At 35.2% G+C, this 12,985-nt stretch overlaps 1 protein-coding gene across 7 annotated transcripts in view; it reads left to right on the forward strand.

Moving 5' to 3' along the window:
- Positions 1-12,985, forward strand: part of LOC111093154 (zinc finger protein 385C-like) — a 477,561-nt gene that overhangs the window by 14,216 nt on the left and 450,360 nt on the right. The gene's annotated exons all lie outside the window — the stretch shown is intronic.

Raw genomic sequence — 12,985 nt, forward strand, 5'->3', positions numbered from 1 at the left:
TATAGATTCTTTTTTATAGTATCCTTTGTGTCTTGACACGCTATAAATTTTCTCTCGTATAGCAAATTGAGTATTTAATCCAGTTAACAAATATTTATTTAGAAACATTTTTCTCAAGGGACCTTACAGTTGATTGGATGAGATTATCCAAAAATAATGAGATTTAATGTAAATGAGGGAAGAAAAAAAACACATACAGGCATCATCATTAAGCTCAGTCTTGAAAAAAGGGCAAATCTTGATAGAGTGAAGGAAGAAAGAAAAGTCCAGTGTGAAAGAAAAGGATAAAGTCTTATAGATAAAACAATAAAAATATATTTGAACTTAGAAAGATATTGAGAAGTTAAAAGTAGCTGGACAGTAGGGTACATGGAAGCAGTGGCAGAGAATGAGCCTGGAGATGTGTAATTGTAAAGAGCCTTAAACACTAGGGTGAGGAGTTTAAACTTTTCATCTAAGTAGTAGAATATGGTAAACATTTTTTGAGGCTCAAGATATAACTTGTGCTTTATTTTAATAATTGTTGGTATTGTGGAGTTAATTTGGAAAAAGGAAGAGATTAAAGATCTAAAGCTCCAATTAGTAAGCTGTTACCACAGATCATTTGATAGGTGATATGGATCTGAACTAAGGTATTGAAAGGAGGAATGAAAAGGAGTAGAACTTACAGATTAGATGTGAATGATAGAACTGGATAAGACTTTATTATTCAGAATGATTGGTGATGCCATTAATCAAAAACGAACACAATTTTGGGAATTTTTGATGTAAAGAAAACTTCTTGCTTTTAGCTTTGATATGTGGTTATATTTGATATGTGTTGTGGGAGAAGTTTAATGTGGAAATGCAGGCTGGCAACAGTATAGTTAAGACATTTCATATCCAAAATTTTACCTTATACACACCTTAATATTTTGAATATTGATGATACTACGTATACCTTTTAGAACGATATTTATAATTACAAAAAATTTCATATATTGATAAGGGATTTAATATATAAACACTTCCCTCATTATTGGCTAGATTTTGTTTGAGTGTTAAAACTTTGCTAATTGGGGACGCTTGGGTGGCTCAGCAGTTAAATGTCTGCATTCAGCTCAGGGCGTGATCCTGGAGTCCCAGGATCAAGTTCCATATCAGGCTCCCTGCATGGAGCCTGCTTCTCCCTCTGCCTAGGTCTGTGTCTCTCATGAATAAATAAATAGAATCTCTAAAAAAACAAACAAACAAACAAAAAAAACCAACTTTGGTAATTGTTAGAAGGTAGTTCAAGAAAGAAAAGATGGGGAAGGATGACAATTAATATTCAATACCAAAGAGAATGTTGGATTACTTTTGTTCCTTTCATTCAATTTCCAATCAATAGGCAAATTTTGAGGGATCACTAAACATGTCATTAAGATCGTGTTCAATTATGCCAGTGTACTGTGCATAAATAATCAGTGGTCTGTGTTTTCCAAGGGAAATACCCAAAGACTTATTTAACCTCTCAGAGAAGCAGATGTTATTTATTTAATGTATTTATGTATTTATTTATTAAATACATAATCCTTAAAATCTATTTTTAAGGATTTTATTTATTTATTCAAGAGAGACACAGAAAGAGAAAGGAGACACTCAAGAGAGACATAGGGAGAGGAAGAAGCAAGCCCCCTGTGGGGAGCTTAATGCTGGAATTGATCCCAGGACCCTGAGATCATGATCTGAGCGAAAGACAGATGCCCAACTACTGAGCCACCCAGGTGCCCCCAAGAAGCAGATTTTAAATTAATGTGTTTCCGACTTTAATTCATTCAAATCTCATGTACTTTAGTCTTAAAATGTACATTCTGATACAGTAGGTCTGGAGTGGGACTCAGTATTCTGTATTTCTAGCAAGTTCCAGGTGATAATGAAGCTGTTGATGTATGCGACATACTGAGTTAGCAAGGCTCTAGATTTACAGTGTAAACTTTGCAAAAGAAAATATGAGTTTGGTGATTTAAAATTTCCCAGTGAATATTTTAGCAATCGGTAGGAAAAAAGCTCGTGGGGCTTTTTGTATTAAATTATTGGACAATTTTCCTACCTACTTTGAGTTGATTCAGATTCTGAACACTGGCCATGTTGCTGAAAGTGGCTGATCATGTTGCAGAATGTGGAAGTCACAGGTCTTTTTCAGTCTCAGTTACCTGAAAATTGAATCTTGAGTTGTGACGAATTCTTAATCTTGGCTCAGCACAGGATGGCCTTAGGTGCCACACATCCCTGGAAGCAGTAAGTACCTCCAGTTCTAATGTTGCTGTGAGAATTTTTCAACAGCCCCTTCATTTTTTCCTTTTTGCTTTGAAGTTTCTTTGATCTCTCAGCTACCTGAAGAGAATGAGCAGACTTTCTAGCCTATTAGGAAAATATCTCTCAACCACCCCCACTACAAATAGAAACAAACAAAAAAACCCCTCAAATGCAGAATCTTTTTTTTTCCTTCTGGTTTTCTTTGTTGTCAGTTTGATAATGGGTTCAGTCACAGATTTGTTCATTAATTGGTAACTTTTAAAGTTGTTTTTAAATCTCTAAAAGTTTATTTAGGCAAAATTAAATCATTTGCACTGTAGGAACTGCCACCTAGCCCATAAATGTCCTCAGTTTGGTACTTAGCATTTGCATATCAATATGACAGTTCTCTCTTTTATTCTTATCCTATACAAGAATTCTTATGAAGTTATATAGTACTGCATTGCCTAGCAATATCTTGTTATAATCTCAGAAATTATTTTCATACATATATTAAGAATCCATTGACCTTATACAGCAAGTGGGCACTTTTTTCATACTTGAGTGTTTCTATTTTAGTTTTCCACCTCTTCTAATTTTACTGTGCTTCTGAATATCGGAATACTAAATTTACTGAACCTATTAAAATTGGTCCAAGAAAATTCATATGTATAGGAAATTCCATAAGTACATCTTAGGGGAATAGAGCAGATTTTTCCAAAACATAAATTTCTTACCACAATTTTTTAGCTATTTAAAAGAAATACAGTTGTTTTAGCATCCAGTAATTTGAAGACACTGGGTATTTTTTTCCTTAACATTATGCGTATTAAAACATCCTGACTCATTATTCTGAGTATTTTATGGTTATTCTCTCTCATGTCTTTCATATTTAAATTGCACACGGTACTTGTGTTTTAGTGGAATGTTTGTGTTTTTCTTTTGTACTTCAAGGAAACAGTGATCATAACACACAAGTAGAATCTTTTTTAGATTTTTCTTTTTTTTTAAGATTTTATTTATTTTATTTTATTTTATTTTATTTTATTTATTTTATTATTTTATTTTATTTTATTTTATTTATTTATTTATTTATTTTATTTTATTTTATTTTATTATTTTATTTTATTTTATTTTATTTTATTTTATTTTATTTTATTATTTTATTTTATTTATTTTATTTTATTTTATTTTATTTTATTTTATTTTATTTTATTTTATTTTATTTTATTTTATTGGTGTTCAATTTACCAACATACAGAATAACCCCCAGCGCCCATCACCCATTCACTCCCACCCCCCTGCCCTCCTCCCCTTCCACCACCCCTAGTTTGTTTCCCAGAGTTAGCAGTCTTTGCGTTCTGTCTCCCTTTCTGATATTTCCCACACATTTCTTCTCCCTTCCCTTATATTCCCTTTCACTATTATTTATATTCCCCAAATGAATGAGAACATATAATGTTTGTCCTTCTCTGACTGACTTACTTCACTCAGCATAATGAGAGACACAGAGAGAGAGAGAGGTAGAGACACAGGCAGAGGGAGGAGAAGCAGGCTCCGTGCGAGGAGCCCAATGCGGGACTCGATCCCGGGACTCCAGGATCATGCCCTGAGCCAAGGACAAACGCTCAACTGCTGAGCCACCCAGGCGTCCCCTTTTAGATTTTTCTAACTTTTTATGTAATCTTTTGTGTTTTACAAACCATGAACATTTTGTTTTTTATCACTATATACTGTAAGTTTCTGGTAATTACAATATATAGTAAATATATGAAAGCAAAGAGAAGCAAATATCTGCTAGAATTTTATTACTCTAAACAAAGGGATCAAGACCATTAATTGTTCTACATTTTGTGTGCTTAATGAATCATTTGCACCATGCTTTGTCTCAAAAGGAGATACTTGGAATCTTGTGAAAAGGACAGGCCATTTTGCTACCCATGTTAAAGTTAGAATATATCTGAAATTACCCATGAAGCTCCTTTTTAAACATCTTCCAGTTTCCTATCTTGGAGTAGTTTTGATTCCACAAGTGAAGTATGTGGTCTTATGGTGGTACCGAAATAGATGAATTCTGGATGGAGATTTCCTCATCTTTTCCTACCAATCTCAATTTATAACCTCCTGTTACATCTCAGTGATTATCATTCTAGGTAGAAATCCTCAATTTTTGTTTTCTCTGTCTCCTGGTAATTCTAGTTGTTTTTTGTTAAAAAAATTCTTTTGACTAGTAGGAGAAACAATAAACAAAAATAAATACATCATTATATATAATGGTATTTGTTAAGATGTAAAAAGGAATTTTAAAAGGGAATATTTGGGGGATCTAATGTAGATAAGATGATACCACTGAGCAACTGACACTTAAGAGGTATTTTCTGAGACCAGGAAAATAGGTAGAACTTAGCTAGATTATGAGTGTTGACAAATTACCTTCTAGATAAAGGAAAGTACATGTGTAAAAAACTCAGGTCAGAATATACTTGGTGAGTTAAAAGGTTAAAAGGATGCCAGGGTTTTCGGAATATAGTGAGAAAAGTGTGAGAGGGAAATGAGATGATATTAGAACAGTAGTTACTGGAGGCTGTAACAAAGATTTGGACCTTTGAGTCTTTGGAAGTTATTGGTATAAAAAATTATATTTAATTTTTTATTTTGAGTGACCAGATTGAGCTCCTTCAGGTTCCCACATATCAATTTTTATCATAATTTTTATGTTTCATAGTAGATTTTTTAAATGATTTATTTACTAATTGTTGTGGAGGGATTGGCAGAGGAAGATGGAGTCTTAAGGCGACTCTGCATTGAGTGGAGAGCCTGCAGTGGGGCTTGAGATCACAACCTGAGCTGAAACCCAGTCCAACACTTAACTGACTATACCACCCAGGCACCCCCATAGTAGAATTTGTAAAATACCCTTCTATAAAGACTAATGAAAATCCTGTGTTCTGTATTACCATATTTATTTTTATTTGCTCTCTCTCTCTCTCTCTATATATATATATATACACACACACACACACACACACATATATATATTTAAAGAATGTATATGTGTAAGTGGAAATATAACTTTTTTTCCATTTTGGGTATATTTTGGCTTTATAATTTTTATAAACATTCTCTCTAACATAAAGTTATCTGGAACATATTATGACTGATTTTCTGTTGAAACCAGAAAGTCATCTTCATTTGATACATTGAGGATACTGAAAAGCTACTTCATTAGGAAGTGTATCTTCAGTAACATTTTATACTTACTCATGCTCTGATGGAATGTTTTGTTCTCTTCTTGGACTACTTAGGCATTTCATTAATGAGACAATTCACTTCTTAGAGCTTTGAGTTTAGATGTATTTTAATTATGCTTGAGTTTAGATGTATTTTAATTATTCTGTATGCTTCACTATGAATGGAGCTATTATAGATATCATTAAATTCAAACTTTTATCACAGTTGTTCCATTTGGAAGGCTTTACATGAGAAAGGGATGCAGAAAAAATATAGATACTGAGATTAAGATTATACCCATAAAATTCTTGTCTCATTAAATCTTTATAATTTTAACTGATTTAGGTATTGGGGTTCTGCCATTTTACTTGAAGTCATTGAAATCAAAATGATTCTTTATACTACCAGCAAATTTTAAAAATATGGACCATATATTTATTCAATTTCAAATGATCTTTTTAAGCCAGTCAGCTATCTTGAAGCAAACCCTCTTTTTCTTAATCCTGAACACATTCAATATGTAAGCACTTCAGGTACTTTCTCCTTCAAATTTATACCATTTTAAAATAATTGGCATACATTTAATGTACTTACTTTATTTTTATGAGTAATTTTGTTGACTTTTACCAGTTTTTCATCTCCAGATTTCTTCTAGTTAATTCATTTATTTTATGATAATGAAGGACTGATTGCTGAATTAGCTAAATTATCTAACCAGAGATAATCAGTTGATACAGGATATATAGAGGATGCAAATTAATGTCCTTTTGATAATAACTTTTTAATCTTGATATAATCAATCCTATTTACTTCTCTTTTTTCTTGTCTCAAACTCATCCTTGTTCCTTTCTGGTCTGCTAATTTATTTCATTTCCTATGATCCAGAGATTTAAAAATTGTACATAGTTTTATAAAGACTTTGTATTGTAAAGATGTCCATTATTCCCTGGTAGATCTGTAAATTCATTGCAATCTCAATACTACATCATACTTTTTTGAGTGTGAAGATTGCAAGATGATTTTTAATTTTATATGGACTAAGAATTTTTCGCACCAGCTATAACCAAGAAAATCTTGAAGGACCACAGCACAATATCCAAACATTTAGTAAAGGTATGTTAATGAGGACAGTATGGGATTGGTCCAAATACAGACTAATGGAACAAAGTTTGGAGATTGACAGAGATAAATGGCCTAGAATAAGGATAAAAAGCAGCCACAAAAACTAGAGCTCCAGGCATTTGTACAAGTTCCTTCTAGAGACCTGTTGACCTGGTTGAGCCGGAAGTGAGCAGTGAGCTGGAAGAAGAAGGCAGTGGAAGTACTCACTGGCTAATTAGAAGCTGGATCCTTAGTTTGTGTATACAGACAGTCTGTTTCAGGGAAGATTGAGAGATGGGCATTTTTGAATACTCTCTCTGCCCTGAGCCGGGGTTGGGGGATTGGATGGGGGGGATAGTCCAACTGACTGCTTACAAGCAACCTGTAAGAACTGCGTTTTTATTTGCTACATTCTTCTGTGATTCAGGAATGCACGTTCCATTGATTTTCTTAACTGGTGATCCCAGAACCATCCCTTGGGTGACAGATGCAAAGCTGCCATCTGAATGGCAAAAATCGGGTATGCCACATAGCTTTGGCAAGAATGAAGAGCAAGTGGAAGTCAGCTTCACTACTGGCAGGACAGTAAAGTGGTATAACTCCTCTGGAAAACTGATAGTATTAACTAAAATTGAACATCAGCTTGTCTTATCCAGCAATTCTCTTGTTTGTATCTGTCCTAAGTATTCTCCAAAGAGAAGTGAATGCACCAAAATATATATATAATAATGTACATTGCAGTGTTGTTCATAATGTTTCTCAATTAGAAACTATCCAAGTATTTATCAAGAGTAGATTTTGGCAAGTATGTATCTTTGAAAAATATTGAACTATTCCCAGTAACATAAAGGAATCCCATTAATTCATTGAAAATTCATCAACAATCTTAACATATGTGATTTTAGCACTTTTTTTTGCATGCATGCATAGTATCCTGAGAAAATAATACAAGTACTATACAAACAACTTCCATTTCAAAAAGAAAAAAATACTTTTTAATTTAAAATTAGAGGTAATGATGAAAAAAAGAGGGGGAAATAGGAGTTGCAATATTTATTTCTATAGGTATTTTTCAGCTAATTATTATTTTCATTGTAAAGAAGTACTGTGAGTAGAAAATAAATATGATTTTGTTCCTACTAAGATAAAAATTTAGTTGATAATACTAAATAAAATGTAAATAATAGTAAATAAAAGTTTACGAATCTTGATGGATACAGAGAATGGAAGAATCTAAGTGTAGCCAAGAATGAGGAATCCTGTAGGAGATGGCATGAAGGATGGATAAGATACAGACATATAGTATTACATGGGAGGGCCCCTCAAAGGGGTTAATGTATGGAGACAGGAAAGTGTAGGGCAAATGAGAGAAACTAGCAGACCAGGATTTCTTGCTTGCATGTACTTAGAAGGAAAAAAATGTGACAGAAAATGTTGGAAGGGTAGATTGGGTTCAGATCCTGGACAGTGGGAATTCTATTCTAAGTAATCTGGACCTTTCTCTAGTGCCACTGAATTCCTATGGAAGGATTAGAATTATTTGAGTAGAAAGTTGATATTTGATCTGTTTCGAGAATGTAATTGGAGGAAACCTGAAGGGAGGATTTAACTGAGGAAAACAATATGACTTAAGGGGAATTTTGAGAATGTCCAGTCCCTTTGTATAATACATGATAACAGTTGATAGTACAGGAAATTACAGAATCTAAGTCTCTGAATTTTTAACCCAAGGAATCTTTTCTCTAAATCAGAATTAACTGGTAGCAAGCTACTGAATAGTCTAAGTGAGAAGAAATGACGGCATGAATTGGGGTAGTGGGAAAGAATATGTGATACATGATAATTACTTACCTATCATATCAGAACATATCAGGAATTATCACTCATAAAAGTATATCTGATGTTTGTTTCTTTGAACTTTATATTGGGCTTAATCTAAGTAATCTGTGTCAGAAGGGAGACAAAGTACATTGTTCAACAGCCACAAATTTTGCCCCTAAAGCAGCCTTGAAATATACTATGAAGAATTTTCTTTTCTTTTTTTTCTTTTGGTATTTGTTTACATTTTATTTTATTTTCTTTGACATCCCCTCTTTATTTTTTTATAATAAATTTATTTTTTATTGGTGTTCAATTTACCAACATACAGAATAACACCCAGTGCTCATCCCGTCAAGTGCCCCCCTCAGTGCCCGTCACCCATTCACCCCCACCCCCCGCCCTCCTCCCCTTTCACCACCCCTAGTTCGTTTCCCAGAGTTAGGAGTCTTCATGTTCTGTCTCCCATTCTGATATTTCCCACACATTTCTTCTCCCTTCCCTTATATTCCCATTCACTATTATTTATATTCCCCAAATGAATGAGAACATACAATGTTTGTCCTTCTGCGATTGATTTACTTCACTCAGCATAATACCCTCCAGTTCCATCCACGTTGAAGCAAATGGTGGGTATTTGTCGTTTCTAATGGCTGAGTAAAATATTCCATTGTATAAATAAACCACATCTTTATCCATTCATCTTTCGATGGACACCGAGGCTCCTTCCACAGTTTGGCTATTGTGGACATCGCTGCTAGAAACATCGGGGTGCAGGTGTCCCGGCGTTTCATTGCATCTGTATCTTTGGGGTAAATCCCCAACAGTGCAATTGCTGGGTCGTAGGGCATATCTATTTTTAACTCTTTGAGGAACCTCCACACAGTTTTCCAGAGTGGCTGCACCAGTTCACATTCCCACCAACAGTGCAAGAGGGTTCCCTTTTCTCCGCATCCTCTCCAACATTTGTGGTTTCCTGCCTTGTTAATCTTCCCCATTCTCACTGGTGTGAGGTGGGATCTCATTGTGGTTTTGATTTGTTATTTCCCTGATGGCAAGTGATGCAGAGCATTTTCTCATGTGCATGTTGGCCATGTCTGTGTCTTCCTCTGTGAGATTTCTCTTCATGTCTTTTGCCCATTTCATGATTGGATTGTTTGTTTCTTTGCTGTTGAGTTTAATAAGTTCTTTATAGATCTTGGAATCTAGCCCTTTATCTGATATGTCATTTGCAAATATCTCCTCCCATTCTGTAGGTTGTCTTTTAGTTTTGTTGACTGTATCCTTTGCTGTGCAAAAGCTTCTTATCTTGATGAAGTCCCAATAGTTCATTTTTGCTTTTGTTTCTTTTGCCTTTGTGGATGTATCTTGTAAGAAGTTACTGTGGCCGAATTCAAAAAGGGTGTTGCCTGTGTTCTCCTCTAGGATTTTGATGGAATCTAGTCTCACATTTAGATCTTTCATCCATTTTGAGTTTATCTTTGTGTATGGTGAAAGAGAGTGGTCTAGTTTCATTCTTCTGCATGTGGATGTCCAATTTTCCCAGCACCATTTATTGAAGAGACTGTCTTTCTAACAATGGATAGTCTTTCCTCCTTTATCGAATATTAGTTGGCCATAAAATTCAGGGTCCACTTCTGGGTTCTCTATTCTGTTCCATTGATCTATGTGTCTGTTTTTGTGCCAGTACCACACTGTCTTGATGACCACAGCTTTGTAGTACAACCTGAAATCTGGCATTGTGATGCCTACAGATACGGTTTTCTTTTTTAAAATTCCCGTGGCTATTTGGGGTCCTTTCTGATTCCACACAAATCTTAAAATAATTTGTTCTAACTCTCTGAAGAAAGTCCATGGTATTTTGATAGGGATTATATTAAACGTGTAAATTGCCCTGCGTAACATTGACATTTTCACAATATTAATTCTACCAATCCATGAGCATGGAATATTTTTCCATCTCTTTGTGTCTTCCTTAATTTCTTTCAGAAGTGTTCTATAGTTTTAGGGTATAGATCCTTTACCTCTTTGGTGAGGTTTATTCCTAGGTATCTTATGCTTTTGGGTGCAATTGTAAATGGGATTGACTCCTTAATTTCTCTTTCTTCAGTCTCATTGTTAGTGTATAGAAATGCCACTGACTTCTGGGCATTGATTTTGTATCCTGCCACGCTACCAAATTGCTGTATGAGTTCTAGCAACCTGTTCAGGTTTTCTATTTCTTCCTGTTCCAGTTTTGGTAGTTTGTGGCTTTCCAGGAATGCGTCCTTTTCTTCTAGATTGCCTAATTTATTGGTGTATAGCTGTTCATAATATGTTTTTAAAATCGTTTGTATTTCCTTGGTGTTGGTAGTGATCTCTCCTTTCTCATTCATGATTTTATTAATTTGAGTCTTCTCTCTCTTCTTTTTAATAAGGCTGGCTAATGGTTTATCTGTCTTATCAATTCTTTCAAAGAAGCAACTCCTGGTTCTGTTGATCTGTTCCACAGTTCTTCTGGTCTCGCTTTCATGGAGTTCTCCTCGAATCTTTATTAACTCTCTTCTTCTGCTGGGTGTAGGATCTATTTGCTGTTTTTTCTCTAGCTCCTTTATGTGTAAGGTTAGCTTTTGTATTTGAGTTCTTTCCAGTTTTTGAATGGATGCTTGTATTGCGATGTATTTCCCCCTCAGGACTGCTTTTGCTGCATCCCAACGATTTTGAACGGTTGTATCTTCATTCTCATTAGTTTCCATGAATCTTTTAAATTCTTCCTTAATTTCCTGGTTGACCCTTTCATCGTTTAGTAGGATGGTCCTTAACCTCCACGTGTTTGAGGTCCTTCCAAACTTCTTGTTGTGATTTAGTTCTAATTTCAAGGCATTATGGTCTGAGAATATGCAGGGGACAATCCCAATCTTTTGGTATCGGTTCAGACCTGATTTGTGACCCAGTATGTGATCCATTCTGGAGAAAGTTCCATGTGCACTTGGAAGAATGTGTATTCAGTTGAGTTTGGATGTAAAGTTCTGTAGATATCTGTGAAATCCATCTGGTCCAGTGTATCATTGAAAGCTCTCGTTTCTTTGGAGATGTTGTGCTTAGAAGACCTATGGAGTATAGAAAGAGCTAGATTGAAGTCACCAAGTATAAGTGTATTATTATCTAAGTATTTCTTCACTTTGGTTATTAATTGATTGATATATTTGGCAGCTGCCACATTCGGGGCATATATATTGAGGATTGTTAAGTCCTCTTGTTGGATAGATCCTTTAAGTATGAGATAGTGTCCCTCTTCATCTCTCACTACAGTCTTTGGGGTAAATTTTAGTTCATCTGATATAAGGATGGCTACCCCTGCTTTCTTTTGAGGACCATTCGAATTGTAAATGGTTCTCCAACCTTTTATTTTCAGGCTGTAGGTGTCCTTCTGTCTAAAATGAGTCTCTTGTAGACCGCAAATAGATGGGTCCTGCTTTTTTATCCAGTCTGAAACCCTGCGTCTTTTGATAGGGTCATTAAGCCTGTTCATGTTCAGAGTTACTATTGAAAGGTATGAGTTTAGTGTCATCATGATATCTATTCAGTCCTTGTTTTTGTGGATTGTTCCACTGAACTTCTTCTTAAAGGGAATTTTAAGAGTCCCCCTTAAAATTTGCAGAGCTGGTTTGGAGGTCACATATTCTTTCAGTTCCTGCCTGTCTTGGAAGCTCTTTATCTCTCCTTCCATTTTGAATGAGAGCCTTGCTGGATAAAGTATTCTTGGTTGCATGTTCTTTTCATTTAGGACCCTGAATATATCCTGCCAGCCCTTTCTGGCCTGCCAGGTCTCTGTGGAGAGGTCTGCTGTTACCCTAATACTCCTCCCCATAAAAGTCAGGGATTTCTTGTCTCTTGCTGCTTTAAGGATATTCTCTTTATCTTTGGAATTTGCAAGCTTCACTATTAGATGTCGAGGTGTTGAACAGTTTTTATTGATTTTGGGGGGGGGGATCTCTTCTATTTCCTGGATCTGAATTCCTGTTTCCCTTCCCAGATTAGGAAAGTTTTCAGTTAGGATTTGTTCAAATACATATTCTGGCCCTCTGTCCCTTTCGGCGCCCTCGGGAACCCCAATTAAAGGTAACCTTTTCTTCCTCAGGCTGTCGTTTATTTCCCTTAATCTATCTTCATGGTCTTTTAATTGTTTGTCTCTTTCTTCCTCAGTTTCCCTCTTTGCCATCAACTTGTCTTCTATGTCACTCACTCGTTCTTCTACCTCGTTAACCCTCGTCGTTAGGACTTCTAGTTTGGATTGCATCTCATTCAATTGATTTTTAATTTCTGCCTGATTAGCTCTAAATTCTGCAGTCATGAAGTCTCTTGAGTCCTTTATGCTTTTTTCTAGAGCCACCAGTAGCTGTATAATAGTGCTTCTGAATTGGCTTTCTGACATTGAATTGTAATCCAGATTTTGTAACTCTGTGGGAGAGAGGACTGTTTCTGATTCTTTCTTTCGAGGTGAGGTTTTCCTTGTAGTCATTTTGCTCAGTGCAGAGTGGCCAAAAACAAGTTGTATTGGGAAAAGGAGAAAAAGAAAGAGAAAGAAAGAAAAGAGAAA

Source organism: Canis lupus, chromosome 29, assembly GCF_011100685.1.
Source record: "Canis lupus familiaris isolate Mischka breed German Shepherd chromosome 29, alternate assembly UU_Cfam_GSD_1.0, whole genome shotgun sequence".
Classification (NCBI taxonomy): Eukaryota; Metazoa; Chordata; class Mammalia; order Carnivora; family Canidae; genus Canis; species Canis lupus.